The 19,445-nt window shown below is 46.3% G+C and overlaps 1 protein-coding gene across 3 annotated transcripts in view; it reads left to right on the top strand.

The window, feature by feature from the left end:
- The first annotated feature begins 14,314 nt into the window (after positions 1 to 14,314).
- The window catches only part of itgb4 (integrin, beta 4), a 142,323-nt gene continuing 137,192 nt past the window's right edge, over positions 14,315 to 19,445 (top strand). For all 3 annotated transcript variants that reach the window (XM_069929326.1, XM_069929328.1, XM_069929327.1), the window contains exon 1: positions 14,315 to 14,362. The gene's annotated coding sequence lies outside the window, so the exon portion shown is untranslated. The remainder of the gene's footprint in view (positions 14,363 to 19,445) is intronic.

Here is a 19,445-nt window from a genome sequence, read left to right on the forward strand (position 1 = left end):
TGTCTTGTTGTGAATGAAGCATCAGGAACTTGAATTGGTGCCATAGATGTAGGACCTTGAGTAGTAACTGGTGGGGATCCTTGACTTGTCGCTGGTTCTTCAGCAACATGAAGAGACATCAGTGAATGAGTATAGTCAACTCGCATGGTTGAACTTTTTTGAAATACTCTTCTTTCAGGAAGATTCATATATTGTGCACTCAGAAGAAATTGAATGTTGCTAGGTCTTTCCACAGGATTGGTCATTGTCATTTGAGCACAAGAAGATCCACCCGTGGCTCCTTGCTCGAGTAGACTCATTTCTTGTAGATGTGGTGCCCATTAGTCTGCTGGAATGTTAGGTGCAAGCTCTTTGGGTATTTCACTTTGATAAATCTTGCAGAAGCCTAAGCTAATGCTTTTACTCCAGCCATATTCATAGCACGTTGTTCCTCAAGCTCTAGTCTTTTCTCTCTTTTTTGTTCTTCTTGCTGAATCTTCATTTCAGCTTCTTGCCTTAGTTGCTGATTCTTCATTTCAGCTTCCATATCTTCTAAAACACGGCTCTTCTCTAATCACGCACGTTGTGTACTGCTAGTAGTCAAGTCTGCTTGCGCCTTAGCGTGCATAGCTGATATGCTTGAAGCACGCGAAGCTGTACTTGCCCTAGATGCTTTTGAAGACTTTGAAGATCTTCCTGAGCTCATAACCTTGGAAATACTATCATCAGGGTTCACATCTGAACTTTCAGACACCACTGATCTCGGTACAGCACCTGTGGGGCTTTGCAACGTGCCTTCATCTGTTTCAATTCCACTAACATTTAAGTCAGCTAATGAGGCCTGCAATGCCTTATTGAAGTCTTCTTCTTGCTTGGTAGTTGAAGCTGCTTCTTCAGTCGTGGCTGGCTCCAACCTCCTGCCAAGCATTGTTGGTCCGCCTTGCTGGCTCAACTCACAAACAGCTCTTTGAGAGGAGCTGTTTGCTCGAGGTCTTTAGCCCGACGAGACTTATCCATCTTGGGTTCTTCACACTGCAGCCTGTCTTCTCCTGGCTTCAACTAGTTCATGGGAACTAAACAAATTTGTATCTTGTTTGGTCCCTTTAAGAGGATTTCTCTGGCTGAATTGTCTTGGATGTGTAGAATTTCACACAAGCTGGTGTATCAAGTGTTTTCAAAACATTATTCTAGGCTTCCTGCCAAATTCTGGCTGCTAGCAGTGGCTTATCTTTTTCAAGGTCTCTGGTGTTTTTCAAGGCTTCAGCTCAATTTAAACTACGCAATCAGACATATTCACACAGAAAACTCCATTTCTTGTTAAAGCTAAAATTCTTTTAACAAGTTGAGTTATTTCAGACAAATTTACGAGCCTTTCTTCCAAAGTTCACAATTATAACTTTTCCTGGAATCATAATTATAGACGGCACTTTTCAAGTTCTAGTATGTCCCAATTTCAAAATGTGTCATCTTCAAGGAAACATGAGTGACGATATTCTGAATTACTATCTTATTAATCCAATAAACTAAACTTTGTAGTTGCAGCTGTAAGTAGCTTTAATTCGTTAATAAAATGGATAAACATTTTGCATAACTTCGCATTGAGATTTCCATACCGATGAATAATCAAAGCATACTGTATAATGATATTCAACTGTAAACAAATATCAGAAGAAATAGACAAAATTAAGACGAATTCAAAGAAAAGTATATCAAGCTTACGTCCCCTTCATAATTCTTCGAAGAATGAGATGCAAGCTCTCGGTCCGCTCAGTATTACAACATATGATGTCATAGTCGCTATGGTAACACTACAAACAATTTTTCTTAAAGGGATAGGCACAAAATTAACAACGAATCAAAAACAAAAGGTTTTAACCTTTACACTGACATCTAGAATGGTCCTTATTAAGGATACTGTTTGCAAGTGTGATGTCAGTAGATGATGAAACCAACTGACCTTGACACTGAACAAACCGGCAACGAGCAGGTCAAGTTAGATCCTCATGTAATGGGAGCTTCAAGCAGTACCTGTCACCACTTTCTTTGGAAACCAGCCTATTCTGATGTGCCATGTCAGTGCCGTACATCCTGGCACTGACTGGGTTCTTCATCTCCTTACTCACAATCGTTGACCAGGCATGGTTCCAAGCACTCTCCAACACAAGAAAAAAAATGTTGAAGTTCGTCATCATCAGTGAAATGCAGGTTGATTTATTGTTGGTGAGAGGCTACGTAAAAATGCAGACTGGTTGGGATGAATTGGGTTTGTGTGCTACTGCTTCCTCCAAGACAGGAGCTCAAAGGGAAAGATGGGTAAAATAGAGAAGGGAGGTGGCGAGGGGGAGAAAATCAAGCAGGAAGCAAAGGAATCGGGAAGAGGATCAAAAGAAGATGAATGGGCAGAGATGATGAAACAAATGATCAGGGCCAATGAAAGAATAAAAGAAGCAGAGGACTTTGGGCAGCACGGTTGACATAGCGGTTAGTGCAATGCCTTTACAGCACCAGTGATTGGGACTGGGGTTCAAATCCCACGCTGTCTGTAAGGATATTGTACATTCTCCCCGTGTCTGCATGAGTTTTCCCCAGGGCCTCCGGTTTCTTCCCATTGTTCAAAAAGTTGGGTCAATTGGGTGGCACAGGCTGAAAGGGCCTGTTATCATGCTGTAAATCTAAACTAAGTAGGAAGTAGTGCTCTGGGTAGGGAGGATGGCTTCGATAGTTCAATATGCAGCCTCTCATTAGTCAACCTATTGGCTGTGATGGTTCTCTCTCCTGGATTTGATTGTAGGTCAAATGTTTTTATCTGTCCGGATATTCCATGGTCTGGATATCAGTTTTGATCTCGTCTGGATCTATTATTCCGAAGTCTTGAGTGGAGTGTTGGATGGGCCAGTGCCCAGTGATTAAACTGAGACCTTGTTCCCTCTTGGCAGAGCCACTTGGTGAAGAATAGGGCAATTCTGCTGTCCTGGTCAATTTGCCCATCAACTTGTAGATCAAAGAACAAATTATCTTGTCAGTTACTGCACAGTAGGCCTTAAATTATATTTTACTTTGCATTTCCAGCGATATAAACTAATATTTGCACAGCACTTTGGGATTCCCTGGAATAATGGATAACTAAATGCAAATTATTTGTGATTGGCATCCTCCAAATTACAAAATCTCGACATTAGTATGCTGATATCAAATTCTTCGAGATCCTGACCGTGATTCAAGTATGTCCACCAGACAGTTGTTCATCGTGTGTAATGATGGGGATCTGAGGAGGCAGATGAAGAATGCATGGTTGGATGAATGTCTAAAATTTGGAAGTCTTTTCATAAAAGCTGACAGAGAGACTATTGTCATAGCCCAACTCCATGAGTAATAGCAGACATGGGCACTGTTGTCGTCAGCCTGATACTCATAGAATGGGGTGGAGAGATTATCAACGTGGGACGTGGTTGAATGGGTGGGTAGAGTCACTCAAAGATTTGCATCAAGTATAGAGGCAATGGGCTTTTTCTCTGCTGTGCTCCTAATTGCAGGGCTTATAGTGAATCGTGGATTCTGTGACTGAAGAAGCAAGGCCAAACTGGGATTTGAACATGGGGAAGGGAGCTGCACGGCCACTGTGTGCGTAAGGCCTGCAGGTCTGTGGTCTTCCAACGGAATAACAAGGACAAGCAGGAAGGGCACAGGGATCCTCTGGGGGTATGGCGCACCCCACCCGTTGTCACTGCTGTGACCTGGGAATGGGATCTAGAGCAAATCCACAGCACCGCGTGGCAAAGAGAGGGTTTGACTACATTTAAACATTTAGATAAATTTAAACATACATACAACACAGTAACAGGCCATTTCAGCCCATGCATCCGTGCCATCCAATTAACCTACATTTCGAAAGGTGGGAGGAAACCAGAGCCCCGGGGAAAACCCACACAGACACGGAAGGACGTACAAACTCCTTACAGACAGCGTGGGATTCGAACCCGGGTCCTGATCACTGGTGCTGTAAAGGCGTATCACTAGGCCAACCCGCGCAGCCCTCCAAGGATGCTACTATTGAGTTCCTCCAGCAACTTCTGCAGAAGTCATTGCCCTACCCATAAAATCAGTGGAGGGATGTGGCTGGGGCTTTGGATCCTCCAGAGAGAGGATAGAGTGGAGGGTAAAAAGTAGAACTTTAGAAGTGATCAACTCTGGATTACTTCCAGTTCCGTAAACAAGGCAGTATATGGGTAATTGCATGATTGGAGAAAAGGCACAAAAGGGATTCAGGTTGCAGAGTATCAATCACCATTTAATGGGAAGGCAGCAGGTCAATCTGCAGGGAAGTTTGAAAAAGCTGTTAAAGTAATAGAGTAATAATTGAAGACTTGGTTATTCAGAATTTATTATCATGAACAAGTCACAAAATTTGTTGTTTTATAGCAGCGTCACAGAGCAAAAATTCTTATCAAACACCTTACAACAATAAATAAAAATAGAACACGAGAAGTCAAAGTGAGGCAGTGTCTGGTTCATTGATCATTCAGGAATCTGATGGCGGCAGGGAAGAACCATGTGGATGGGGTGGTGAAGAAGGCTTTTAGTAGCCTGGCCTTTATAAATCAAAGCTTAGAATACAGGAGTTGGAAGGCAAGGTTGAGACTGTTCAAGGCATTGGTGAGGCCAAATTTGGAATACTGTGTGCAGTTCTGGTCACCGAATTATAGGACGGATATCAACAAAGTTGAGGGAGTGCAGAGAAGATTTATGAAAATGTTTCAGAATCTAGATTACAAAGAAAGATTGAGCAGATTAGGTCTTTATTCCTTGGAGGTTGAGGGAGGATTTGATCGAGGTATTTAAGATTATGGGGGGGGGGGGGGGTAGATAGAGTTGATGTGGATCTGCTTTTTCCCTTGAGGGTAGGAGAGATTGAAACAAGAGGTCATGAGTTAAGGGGCAAAAGTTTAGAATTAACATGAGGGGGAACCTTCACTCAGAGAGTGGTAGCTGTGTGGAATGAGCTTCCGGGAGAAGTAATGGCAGCAGGGTCCATTTTGTCATTTAAGGAAAAATTGGAGAGGTATATGGATGGGAGGGGAATGGAGGGTTATGGGCAAGGTGCAGGTAGGTGGGACTAGAGGAGAGGACTTGGTTCGGTGCGGACTAGAAGGGCCGAGATGGCCTGTTTCCGTGCTGTAATTGTTATATGGTTGAATAGCAGAAATGGTCTCACTTCCTACAGACCACGTGCTACTGCAGGTGACAGTGACATTGAGGACTTGGTGCTTCTGCTACTGCTGAGGTTCTGATTTTGTGGTGTGGCAGACACTGTTGTACGATCCAATGTTCTGATGTTGTAGCGTGGAGGACACGGATATTCTGACGTAGTGTAGAAAATACTGCTGAATGTGGTAATCAATGTTCTGACGAGGTGGTGTGTGGAACACTGAGTGATCTGATGCGTGGAGAACATGGAATGATGTGATGTGTGAAGAACACTGAACATTCTCATGTGGTCATGTGGAGAACCTTGCTGTATGCAGGGAATACAAGCTCCTTCATAGTCTAAATGTGACTGCTTCAACTCACCTGTGAGGACCATTTAATCCACTTGCAAATTCCTGATTGTCTCAGCAGAACAAGATACCCTGGAACAATATAACAGGAACAACAGATGCACTTTGCCTTTTGTCTGCACTCCTATTGTTAAGGGCATATTAATATCCTGGGAGTTACCATTGACCAGATCCTGCACAGGAGTCCTGGTGTACACAGTGTGGCTACAAGAGTGAGTCAGAGGGTTGGAATCCTGTGGTGAGTAATTCACCCCATAGCTCTCCAAACCCTGTCCCCCATTTATAAGGACTGGTGGAATACTCCTTACTTACCTAGATGAACACAGCTTTAACTGCAATCAAGAAGCTCAACACTGTTTAGCACATACACCCCGTCGGATAGACACCCATCAACAACCATTCACTCACTCCACTACTGACAAACAGTAGTAGCAGTTTGTAGCATCTTCAGACAGTACTTTCTAAACCCACTAATTCTACCCAGCTGGAAGGACAAAGGCATGGGGAATACCTCCACCTGGAAGTTGCTCTAAACCCCAGACCCAGACTGGAAATATCTCACCGTACCTTCATCGTCACTGGGTCAAAATCCCAGAACTCCCTTCTGAACAGCATTGTGGGTATTCCCGCCCTCAAAGGCTGCAGCAGTTCAAAAAGGCAGCTCCCTACCACATCCTCAAATTCAAGCTGGGATGAGCAATTAAATGCTGGTTCAGCCATCCCTTGAATGAACAAAGTGATCATTCAAGACCTCCTACCTGCTGGCGTACACTCTGTGCAGTGGTTCCATGTCTCAACTGGGGATGTTTCATAATAAAAGATGGAATTCCTTGTAATACACACTTTTTCAAAGCTTCTCTGATTATCCTGGCCCTGTGTGCATCCAATAATAAGATATGCTTGACAGTATATTTCCTCCCAACCTCCTGAAACTGTCTTGTGCATGCAAAACCATGGTCCATGGAGACATTTACTTCTGGCAGACAATGATACATAAAATGTGCTCCAAGCTATGCTTTGTAGAAGTAAAAGTTTCAATTTGCTCAACTTTCAAACACGTAAAATGGCTGTTGAAGAGGACGAGAAAATTATCATCTCCCAGTCCACAGAAACCTGAATCTACTCGTTGCGAAGGTTTGGCTCTGTCCACACTTGCGAAGGTATCCTCACAAGTACTGATCTGCTGTTGTTGACTCATCAGCTCCTCTGGATCATGTCGCCGGTTGACAAAACTACAAGCAGCTTGTTTGCGTGTTCCATATGTGATTCAGTTCCTGCCTTTGGTCTTAAAGCAACAGATAATATCACATAAATGCCTGATTTTAAACTACCTTGGTTGCACAATATTTAATTTTCTTAATTAGAAGATGGTCTTGGTTCTGCATCTGCTCAATTGGTTGTGCCAGCCTGCTTTTCAGCTGTCTGACATCGTCCCACATGGAATCCAAGGGAGAGTGGATCCAAAATGGGTTCAGTGCTAGGAAGCAACTGGAAGCCATAATCAGTGGAAGTTTTAGTATTGTTTCTTTATTTACATGGACAAACACATACATGGACAGAAAGACAAGAACACACACATTGCATGAGTCCAAGTAGGAGCTTTTCCTTCCCCATCTTAGCATGCCGAGTTCCTGTAACTGATTTCAGGACCATGAAACACATTGCAGGCTTGGGTAAGGGTGAAAGCTATTGCTGAATCTGACACGAGTTACATGGCCTGTGCAATTTGTTACCTTCCTCCTCCTTACAGCTGTCTCATCTGCAATAAACTCAGGTGCCATGCTTGAAGCTAGTAAATAATTCATCAATGTCTGAACTTGCTTACCTTGCCAGCAATTTGATAGGAGTTTGCAGACTGATTGACAGCACTGCTCTCGGTGACATCGGAAATATAAGGAGACCATTCAGCCCATCAAGACCGCTCCACTGATCAATAAAATCACAGTTGATCTTTGACCTCAGCACGATTTCCTGCACCAATCTGACATCCCTCGATCCCTGTAATATCCAAGAGCTTTCATTCTCGGTCTACAATACATGATGACTCTTCTCATCTCTGACCTGAATGGCTGACCCCCTTATTTTAAGACTCGCTACTTGTTTTTGATTGCCCATCCTGGGGAATCATCATCCACTCAAGCCCCACCAGAACTTTGTAGGTTTCAATGAGATCACCTCATTCTTATGAACTCAAGGCAGTACAGATCTAGTCTGCTTAATCTCTCCTTATATGAGAGCACCTATCCCAAGAATCAGCCTGGGAGTCTTCAGCTATATTCCTTCTTTCAGCCATATATGCTTCCTTGGGTAGGAAAACCAGATTTGTATTTTTTTAGATTTTAGAAATACAGATCGATTGCAGGTCCTGTTGACACATGAGTCCATGCTGCCCAATTACACCCGGTTGACCAACAACCCCCGGTAGGTTGCAAACAGAGGGAGGAAACCGGAGCCCCCTGGGGGAAACCCACGCAGACATGGGGAGAACATACAAACTCCTTAAAGACAGCGTGGGATTTGAACTCTGGTCCCAATCACTGGTGCTGCAACAGCGTTGCGCTAACCGTGCCGCCCACAGGAGACTGCAGATACAGGAGTCTAAACTCAGCCTGCTGGAGGAACTCAGTGGGTTGCGCAGTATCAGTGAGAGAAAGAAAGGTCGACCCGAAACTCTGACCCGAAACACCACCCCTCTCTTTTCTCTGACTAATGTTGCTCGACCACCCCGCGCCCCCCCCCCCCCCCCAGGAGATTGTGCTGAAGTGGATCAGCAAAATAGATTAAAGGGTAATAAAGAAGGAACTACATTGGCAGAAATTTTAGTAGGTAATTAGCCAATCTCACTGAAGGTTTGCAAATCACCAACTGAAAACCTACTTGAAGGACAAATTGGGATTGAACTGCACGTTTCACAAACATTTCTATAACTGATTCCACCTGCATTGAATTCGCCCATCGTTACCGGGACCAATGCCTGAAGAGGGCGCACAAAATCAGTGAACCGCTGCGGACTCGAAAGGCCAACATGGCCTGTTTCCGCTTCGTAAATGGTTATATGGTTATGGTTTATTCCAGAGGAGAAGAGAGGTCCCACAAGAAGGCGAACTGGGATAAACCGCAGTGGTTAAGGATAGTCAAACTGAAGGATGAGGTGTTGATGTTCTAGAAACCTGCAAAAGATTATTTAAAAATTTTAAAAGAGGAAGAGTGACAGTGCTATTGAATAAAGAGGCGTCCACACTATGTGAGGGTGAACCAAAGAATGACTTCATTGGTTTGAATTTGCCACGTCTCCGCGCTGGCCCACCCACTTACGGTGATGTACCCGCCGGCTTCTGGAAGTGACATCACGTCGCAGTACGTGGAAGTGGTGGGCTCCTTTGCCTGCATGTGGCACTAGGCATGGGCTCCTCGGCAGTGAAGGGGACCCCACGCCATCTTGAACCAGCCACGTGTAGCAGCAATTCAGCCCCTTTACTCGGGCGGTCGCTCAGCCCTTTACACCACCCCACCCCCAGAATTGCTGCAGCTCCCTGAGCGGTCTGACTTACTGTCTCTGGGCGGTCTACCTCTGTGCTTGACCCAGGGGGGTGTCCGGAGCTGGCAGGTCGGAGTCCAGGTACACAAATTTGAGGTGGTCGACTGTGAATCTGTCCTGTCGGCTGCCAATGTCCAATGTGAACACCATGTGTCACTCAACAGTTCCTTGAAGGGGGCTTTGTACGGGCACCATAGGGGGTCCCTTGCTGTCCTCTCCATATGAAAATGCAGTTGACTGCAGATCCGCACCATAGCTGGGTGGTGAGTTGTGTCTGGATGGTGGCCAGGAGGGGGGAGTGGTGGTTATCCACCCACTTGCTCTGTCGGCCTGTGCAGGATGTCTAATGCTCTGGTCTGTGGGCCGGGGGGTGGGGGTTGAAATGTAGGTCCCCTGGGATGGAGAGCGGTGTGTCGTGCACCATCTCTGCGGACGATGTTGGCAGGTCCTCCTTCAGTGCCATGTAGATACCGAGCAGTACTCACGGGAGCTCGCCCATCCAGTTTGGCCCAGTCAGTTGGGCTTTCAACACGGCCTTTCAACATGGCAGTGAAACTGTTTGACCAGTCTGTTTGCTTGGGGATGGTAGGCCGTCGTATGGTGGACCTGGCTGCTGCAGTATTTTGCCAGGTTGGACCAGAGGGAGGAGAACTGCGCTCCTCATTCCAATGTGATGTGAGTCGGGACTCTGAAACGCGCGGCCAGGTGGCAAGGAAAACCCAGGCGGATGTGTCTGTGTCACACTCAGCCATGGGTATCAACTCTGGCCAGCGGGTGAATCTGTCGATAGTTGTGAACGGGTACCTCATACCTTGGCTGACTGGGAGGGGGCCGATGAAGTCAACGTGGACATGTTTGAATCTGTGTTGCCCCAGCTCAAAAGTCTGGAGGGGGTGCTCTGGTGTGCACGTGCAGTGTAAGCAAGTTCGAGCCCACAAGGTAACAGCTCAGTGGAGCCCAAACCACATGAACCTGTGCCAGAGCAGGCGAACCGTGGACCTTAGAGAGGGGTGCGATAAGCCGTGGATCTGGTCGAAAATCTGTCTTTAGCAGGTCACGGGTAGGATCGGCCTTGGGGACCTGGTGGAGATAGTCAGTTCTCCTGGTGTGGGGCAGAAATCTCTGACCTTCAGGCTGGTGATGGCCGTCCGGTACACCTGGATGACCGCATCCTCCCTCTGGTCCTTGGCGCGCTGGGCGACATCGATGGTGGAATATGGAGTTTTAAAAAAACAACTGCTGGAGAAACGCAACAGGTGAGGCAGCATCTGTGGTGGCAAAGGGATGGTCCATGTTTCAGTCCGAGACTCAGAGTGTAGCGGGGAGGTAGCCAGGATATGGGGGTAAAGTAGTAGCTGACAGGAAATAGGTGAGGGGTGTGTTGATGAGCAGTTGGGGCCAGGTGGGGGGATGGTGAGGAGAAGTGGAATTGCGGGACAGCAACAGGTGAATGAGACAGGAGAAAGAGAAAAGGGCAGATGGAGCCATTGAGAGGGAAAAAACAGAGGTTGGAAGGTGGTAAGTGGAAACACAAGAAGATGCAGTGAAACACAGACGTCTGCAGACATGGTGGGTTTTTTTTTTAATTTTTTATTTTTCACACTATAAACCATATTGACCAAGAGACATACAGACATTTTTCTTCTTAAATATATACAGTGTCGTTTTCTCCCCCTTTTTTCCCCTTCCATTCCCTCCCTCCCTCGCCCCTTCCCCATTTATTTGAAGTTCAATCTTAAGATACATTAAACCCGTTAAACAATGTTGTCACTTAATAAAAATAAACAAGAAATTTTACTGAGTCAGTTCTTTTCATTTCCTTCTCCTTCAGTCATTTTAAGTGGTGGAAGTCCATGGTAGGATTTCTCTATTGTGTTTCATGTATGGCTCCCATATTTGTTCGAATATTGTAATGTTATTTCTTAAATTATATGTTATTTTTTCTAATGGAATACATTTATTCATTTCTATATACCATTGCTGTATTCTCAGGCTATCTTCTAATTTCCAGGTTGACATAATACATTTTTTTGCTACAGCTAAGGCTATCATAATAAATCTTTTTTGTGCTCCATCCAAATCAAGTCCAAGTTCTTTACTTCTTATATTACTTAGGAGGAAGATCTCTGGGTTTTTTGGTATGTTGCTTTTTGTGATTTTATTTAATATCTGGTTTAGATCTTCCCAAATTTTTCCACTTTCTTACATGTCCAAATTGTATGAATTGTTGTTCCCGTTTCCTTTTTACAGCGAAAACATCTGTCAGATACTGTTGGGTCCCATTTATTTAACTTTTGAGGTGTAATATATAGCCTGTGTATCCAGTTATATTGTATCATGCGTAATCTCGTATTTATTGTATTTCTCATAGTTCCGGAGCATAGCTTCTCCCATGTTTCATTCTTTATCTTTATGTTTAGATCTTGTTCCCATTTTTGTTTAGGTTTACCGTTTGTTTCCTCGTTCTCCTTTTCTTGCAGTTTGATGTACATGTTTGTTACAAATTTTTAAATTATCATTGTGTCTGTAATCACATATTCAAAATTACTTCCCTCTGGTAACCTCAGACTGTTTCGCAATTTGTCCTTCAAGTAGGTTTTCAGTTGGTAGTATGCAAACATTTTATCATGAGTTATATTATATTTATCCTTCATTTGTTCAAAGGATAATAATTTATTTCCCGAAAAGCAATTTTCTATTCTTTTGATCCCTTTTCTCTCCCATTCTCTAAAGGGAAGGTTATCTATTGTGAAAGAGATTAGCTGATTTTGCATCAATATTAGTTTTAGTAGTTGGTAATTTGTTTTATTCCTTTCTACATGAATCTTCTTCCAAATGTTGAGCAGATGATGCAATACCGGTGAATTCCTATGTTGCAGACATGGTGTCTCCAGAATGGAGGACCATCGCCTTCCCAAGATCGTGTTATATGGCGAGCTCTCCATTGGCCACCGTGACAGAGGTGCACCAAAGAAAAGGTACAAGGACTGCCTAAAGAAATCTCTTGGTGCCTGCCACATTGACCACCGCCAGTGGGCTGATATCGCCTCAAACCGTGCATCTTGGCGCCTCACAGTTTGGCAGGCAGCAACTTCCTTTGAAGAAGACCGCAGAGCCCACCTCACTGACAAAAGGCAAAGGAGGAAAAACCCAACACCCAACCCCAACCAACCAATTTTCCCCTGCAGCCGCTGCAACCGTGTCTGCCTGTCCCGCATCGGACTTGTCAGCCACAAACGAGCCTGCAGCTGACGTGGACTTTTACCCCCTCCGTAAATCTTCGTCCGCGAAGCCAAGCCAAAGAAAGAAGAAAAAAGACATGGTGGTTGAAGTAAAAACACGATGCTGGAGAAACTCAGCAGGTGAGTGTATTTTATAGAGCAAAGATAAAGATGCATATCCAACTTTTTTGGCTTCAGCCTGAAAATACACCAGTACCAGAGCACCACAGGTCTGTGTTCTTCGCCCCCTGCTCTACTCACTTCACACCTACAACTGTGTAGCTCTGTGCAACAATAACACCATCTACACCTTTGCATAAGATACCATGGTAATGGGTTGTATAAAGGAAGGGGATAAGTCAGCCTCTAGGATGGAGAATGAAAACTTGGCGGTGCACCAACAACAACCTCAATGTCACCAAAACTAAGGATATCAAAAGGAAATCAAAAGGATAAAAGTGAATGCTCACAATCTCTTTTTAAAACCATAATAGACGACTAGTCAACAGAATTTTAAGGCCAGAGGAGAAATCTTTAATTGGAATGGTCCGTGTCTGGCTTGACTTGCCAAACTGTAAAAGTGGGCATAGTTTTGACATTCGAGAGACATTTGGACAGATTTATGGATAGGGGGGGGCTAAGACTGATGTGGACCAACCGGGATGGTCCAGAATGGCAGCTTTTTTCAAAATGGACAAGTTAGGCCAAAGGGCCTGTCCTGTGCTGTCTGACTCTGAGATAAGGAGAGCTTCCAACCGAGCTTGCTCACCCTTTGGAAATCTCTGCCCTGACAGTTCATTGAGGTTGAATGAGAGTTCATTCAAAACAGAGGTGGGCAGATCAAGGGAATCGGGGGCAGTGCAGGGAAGTGGATATTGACGCTCAAAGAGCCAAGTAATCTCTTTCTGATTCCATTACATTCTTATTAAGTCGATGATATATCTTTAGAACTGAAATTTGATGCTCAGAATGGTAAAGTAGGTAGTGCAAGGCTGTGTGATTTCAGTTCTTCCTGTTAGAATTCCATGCAGCAATACTTGGGCCCCAAGTTCCATGGACTGGTCCCAACAATGGCTGCAGAAGTGTCGATGGAACATGTTCACACCTTCCCCGGGCAGAGGCAGCAGCCAGATGATGGATACTTTCAGCCTCAGCTCCTACTTGAGATGTCCCCAAAGACCAGATGGGAGCGGGTCTCCCGGGTGAGAGGTGGCGGGTTGGAGAAAGGGGGGATGGGGGAGGCACTGCAGCCACTCTGCAAGCTCTTATCTCACTGCAGGTGAAATCCACGCAGGGTGCAGGGGGGTGTGGAGAGGGGATGGCAGAGAGAGGGGGTGTATGGAGGGGTGTGTGGAAAGGGGATGTGTTGAGAGGGGGGAGGAGGGGTGGAGAGAGGGGGGTTGGAGAGAGGAGGGTTGGAGAGTGGGGGTGGAGAGAGGAGGGTTGGAGAGTGGGGGTGGAGAGAGGAGGGTTGGAGAGTGGGGGTGGAGAGAGGAGGATTGGAGAGTGGGGGTGTTGGGTGATGGGGGGTTGGAGAGGGGAGTGGGAGAGAGAGGGTGTTGGAGAGAGAGGGTTTGGAGAGGAGGGGTGGAGACGGGGGGTGTTGGAGAGAATCGTTGAAGGGGGGGAGTGTGGAGAGAGTCGGGTTGTAGAGTGCGGGTGGAGAGAGGGGGTTGAAGAGAGTTGGGTGAAGATTGGGGGGGGGGGTTGGAGAGGGGGAGTGGGAGAGAGAGGGTGTTGGAGAGAGTCAGGTTGGCGAGGGGATGGAGGAGAAGGGATGGTGGGGTTGCGGGAGAGATCCCATAAACGCATGCGGGTCAGTTGAGCCAGTTGGCTGTTGTGTCTCAGTGCCGGGAGCGGCTCCGGGACGCCGTGCCAAGTTGCCCGGACTTTGGCTGAAGTTGTGGGCGGGGTGTTCCGGTCCTGGCTGTGAAGGTGAGTGTGGAATCCCACGTTCGTCAGCGGCGGGGCGGGGGTGCCCACGTCTCCAGGTGCGGCGGGACAGGGGAGGGCGGAGCGGAGGCAATCGTTCACACTCTCCTTCGCGGACGGCGGCGGGACGGAGCGAGGTAGGAGCGGCGAGAGCCATCGCCGGACGGTGTTTGGGAGAGGCTGCAGGTCCCGGGAGGGGCAGGAGGCTCCAGGTTAGGGACGGGGGGGTCTCCCAGTACCCGGGGGCGGGGGGAGTCTGCCCAGGGCGAGAGGCATGAGATCTCTGTGGGGAGCGCGGCTTTCACCGCACCTTGACTTAACATTCCCGATCCCCACTGTCCCTGGGCAGAGGCTGCGCCGTTGTCGTTTTCCCCGCAATCCGGCTCACAGCCTGTTTGGTAAAGTTCTTTCTGCGGGATTTCTGAGCACACCCGTCAGGTCCCCGACTGATGCATCCAGGGATGCGGTCTGGGGTCTGTCAGTGGGGAGAGTGGGCCTCGGGTCCACGTGGAGAGAGAGCAGGGTATGAGGTTCATCCATGGGGAGAGTGGGGTCTGGGGTCCCTCAGTGGGGAGAGAGTGGAGCCTGGGGTCCCTCAGTGAGGAGAGTAGGTCTGGGATCTGCCTGTGGTGGGAGTGAGTCTGGGGTCTGTCAGCGGGGAGAGTGGGCCGGGGTCCCTCAGTGGGAAGAGAACGGGGTCTGGGGCCCCTCACTGGAGAGAGAATGGGGTCTGGGGTCTGTCAGTGGGGAGAGTGGGTCTGGGGTCTGTCAGTGGGGAGAGCGGGTCTGGGGTCTGTCAGTGGGGAGAGCGGGTCTGGGGTCTGTCAGTGGGGAGAGCGGGTCTGGGGTCTGTCAGTGGGGAGAGCGGGTCTGGGGTCTGTCAGTGGGGAGAGCGGGTCTGGGATCTGTCAGTGGGGAGAGCGGGTCTGGGGTCTGTCAGTGGGGAGAGCGGGTCTGGGGTCTGTCAGTGGGGAGAGCGGGTCTGGGGTCTGTCAGTGGGGAGAGCGGGTCTGGGGTATGTCAGTGGGGAGAGTGGGTCTGGGGTCTGTCAGTGGGGAGAGTGGGTCTGGGGTCTGTCAGTGGGGAGAGTGGGTCTGGGGTCTGTCAGTGGGGAGAGTGGGTCTGTGATTCATGATGAGAGCGGGCAGTGGGAGTGGAAACTGAGGTTCTTCAAGGGACAGGAAATAATGATGTGAATCCCTCTCCCTCACTGAGGAAGCTCAGAGATAGGGTGGAGAATAAGGACAGAAGAGGCAGCATCAGCTGAGGGAATTAAGTGCAGCTTTATCAGTCTGGAGGAGATGTAAGTGGAAGATAAATGAATTCAGATAAAGAGCGTGGCAAACTTTCACACTGGGAACACTCGGCAGATGAGGAGTAACATTTCAGGTCAGTGATCTGACCTCTGAACAGGCCAGTCCTGACACAAATGGGAAAGGCTGTTTACCTGAAATCATTGTTGGGTCCTGAGGGCTGAAATTTCCTGGATAGCCGTTTTTCAAAATTGTGTTGGGTTTCACTGAAGTCGTGCTTTAAATCAAGTTAATTATTATGTAAAGAGATGTTAAACCTTTGTGAGAGAGTTGAAAATCCAAAAGTAAATATTCACCTTGGGAATTTGCAGAAAATCGGGAAACTGAGATTGAGCAAAATGTCTAACCTGTAAATAACTGGAAAAAAAATTTGTATTTGGTAACCGATTATTCAAAAGAAGCAAAACTATTATGAATAGAAAGGTCTTTGAAATATTTAATACCTAAATCTGTGCCCGTAACTATCCGCAAAAAAGGTTTAAAGAAAAGTGATTAGATAGAATGGGACTAGCAAGGGAAAAATTCCAAAATAATCTTCAAAGGGCTTCATTATTACTCATTATTCATTATTACTACATTAGGTAGTAACGTACATGAAATTCTCTAACTTTACCTTGAAATTCTCTAACTTTACCTACCGTAAGGAAGACAGAGAGTCACTACTTTGTGAGGGGTGAGCCCCAGCAAGGAACGAACTCACAACCCTGGTTTCCAAGACCAGTGCTTTAACCACGGAGCTGTCAGAGCCCTAGTGCCCATATTCTCAAACTATATCAAACAAGAATAGAGAGGTCAGAATATTGGGTGTGGGGCGGGGGGTGGGTGAATGGAGAATTAAAGTCAGGACTCAGGATTGCACTTGCAGACAGAATGGAAATATTGTGCACGGCCTCCGCCCAATCCCGATGTAGTTTCTCTAGCATCATCATAAGAGAGAATGTAGAGAAGCTCCAAAATTCTTACTTGATGCTGAACAGGACCTTCATAATAAAAGACTTCAATAGTATACATAAATTGAATGAACAAGAGACGAGAGTTACAAAAGATAGATAATAAATATTTACAGTTGTCCTAGTGCAAGAAATCGAGGTGAAATAGTGCAAACTCTTGATGGTGTCAGAGCTGTCCATGATTGGTGGAAGAAGGTGAGGTGCACGAACCTGACAGCTGTTGAAAAGAAACTGTCCTCAAACCTAGAGGTGCTGGTCTTCGAGCTTCTCTACCTTCTGTCTGGAGGTAACCACAAGAATAGGTTGTGACCATGTTGAGGGGGGTCCTTTCTGACGTTGACTGCCTTCTTGAGGCAGCGCCTCACGTGGATGTCTCCATGGATGGGAGGTTGGTGCTTGTGATGGACCTGGCTGTGACTGGTATCCTTTGCAGCCTTCAGCATACCTGGGCATTCAACTGACCAGACCAAGGTTTTTTTTTGTCAGTCGAAAGCCAGTTGTAGAAGTCTTTGGGCTTATAATGGATATTTGTTGTTAATTAACCCTCGAGGTCGAGGTGCAGAAACAGAGAAGGGCACGGGATTGGGGACAGTCTGTGCGAGAGAGGAAATGGCAGCAAAGGCATTGAAACATTGGGTTTCTTTGCCGCCATCAGCAGGGCCAGGTCCGAGTGGGACCGAAACATGCATTATAGGCATAGAGTGGGCTCGTAGTTTCCATAGCTGCACCATGGATCTGCTGCAGGGGAGTATTGAACCAAGCATTATTTCATATGAGAGATCACAAGGGTCTCTCTTTCCTCCACTGATGACCTTCACGAGGAACGCTGCTCAAATAGGGCTCAAAGAATGAGTGAGGACCCTTCCATCCATTACACCTTTGACCCACAACAGGAAATAGCTTCTTCCTGCAGTCTGTGAGATTGATGAATGCTGCCCGGTAACCGAGTAAATTATTCCAAAATATTTGTGTATATTTAGTTTATATTATATCTTTAGTTATATATGTGATTTTTATGTGCTGTATATTTGTGTGTGTGTGTACGCGCATGTGTGTGTACATGCGTGTGTGTGTATGTGTGCACCGTGGTCCGGTGTTTCATCTGATTGTACATGTACAGCCAGATAATAATGAACTTGAAGTTCAGCAAGGAGAAGGAGCTTGATGCCGAGGGGGAATGATACAAGGAAGGGGCCTCGGGCTGTCCTGAAGGGGAGGGATTTGGATATTCCTGGGGAAAGTAGCAGAAAAGCCATTAGACATACTTGTAACAGGATAGATGAGGGGAGAAGGAATACAGGTAGGAAGAAGTGGGTTCAGTGGGGCAAGGGCAGGTGGAAGTTGTGGGTGTATTGGGACAGAGCTGATTGTGATCCTGGGAAGGTGGGCAACGTGGGCCCTGTGCGGCTGAGAAAGTGGAACTGGAGACCGTGAAATGAGGACCTCCTGAAGAAGCAAAGCCAGAGATCTTCAGTGGTAGGGTCATGGAGCAGAGGGACGTAGGTGGGGGCATCATTCAGCTTTGGTGAGGGAGTTGGGCACGGGTTTAAGCCTGACACAGATATAACAGCTCATGATTAAAAACTAGAGGGGACAGATTTAAGGGGAGAGGGGAAAGATTAAAAAGGACTTATGGGGCACTTCTACCGCGCAGAGGTTGAATGAGCTTCCAGAGGAAGTGGTGGAGACAATGTTCAACAGATACCAAGACAGGAGTTTGGATACGAAAGGTTTAGAGAAACACATGCAAATGGGATGACCTCAGGGAGACAATTAAAACAGCATGGATGAGTTGGGGTGAAGGGCTGCAAAATTCTGTACGCTTGTCAGCAGGACTAATTAAGATCAGCTGTATGTCATTCGCTCGACCCTTAATCCCATCTGATCTAACCTCCACATTCCTATCTCCCTACAATGACCTTTCTCACTTGCTTCAACCTACGACTTAAAAACATTCAAAAAGTCTGCTTCCAATCCTCCTTGAGAAAGTAATTTCCAAAAGTAAAACTCCCCAAGAGGAACTTCCGTATATTTCAGTGCATAAGGGGACCTTCAGATAAGTCGCGACCCCAATTTCAGTCTGAATTTCAGGGTTTTAGCTCATATCGGTGGTATAAGGTGACCCCCACCGCCTCCAAACATACGCGTGTTGACTGAGCTGGTGGGCGTGAGTGAAGCACTGTCACAAAGCGATTCCCGGTTCGGTTTGTTGCTAGATTTTGTCCTAACTAGTTTAAAATATTCTTTAACAAATTGTTATCATGGAGCCACCAGCAAAACAAAAAAAGTATGAAGCAAGTTTTAAGTTAAAAGCCATTGAAGGAATTGACCAATTGAGCTGCTGCGAGGACTTTTGACATAACTGAGAAGATGGTGAGAGAGTGGAGAACGAATGAAGACGCTTTGAGAAAAATGCCATAGGAACAACGTTTGAAGAGAAGAGGAATCATTTGTTGGCCAGAGTGAGAAACTACCAAAGGATCTTGATTGTAAAGTTATTAGTTTGTTATATGTCTGAGGCAGAAACACCAGTTGCCATTGTCAAATATTGGAAACCTGGATGAAAACATTGCTGAGCTCTTTGCGTCAGATGATGAAGCCAGTGATTTGCAAGGATTTTAAATGTGTGTGATGTGGTTTTTTTTTACAATTCTTCTATTGGTTTAACACCACATTTAGTGCAAAATAAACATTGTATACACAAGAGCAGCCTTTTTATATATAAAAATGTGTTATGGGGTGGGGTCTGGGTGGGTTATGGAACCAATCAAGTGGACTTGGAGTAGAATTTTAAGGCCCCTGTTTTTGTATCTGGCCTACAGGTCGGTCCATTTTTTTTTGCATGTTTTTGGGTGCTTCAAGCGTCATCTTATCTGCCAAAATATACGGTATTTTGCCTCACCTCTGACCGATGTGGCTCATCCCTTATTTTTAAACAGTGCAGCAGACTAACATAA

This window comes from Narcine bancroftii, chromosome 3 (genome assembly GCF_036971445.1).
Source record: "Narcine bancroftii isolate sNarBan1 chromosome 3, sNarBan1.hap1, whole genome shotgun sequence".
NCBI classification, from domain to species: domain Eukaryota; kingdom Metazoa; phylum Chordata; class Chondrichthyes; order Torpediniformes; family Narcinidae; genus Narcine; species Narcine bancroftii.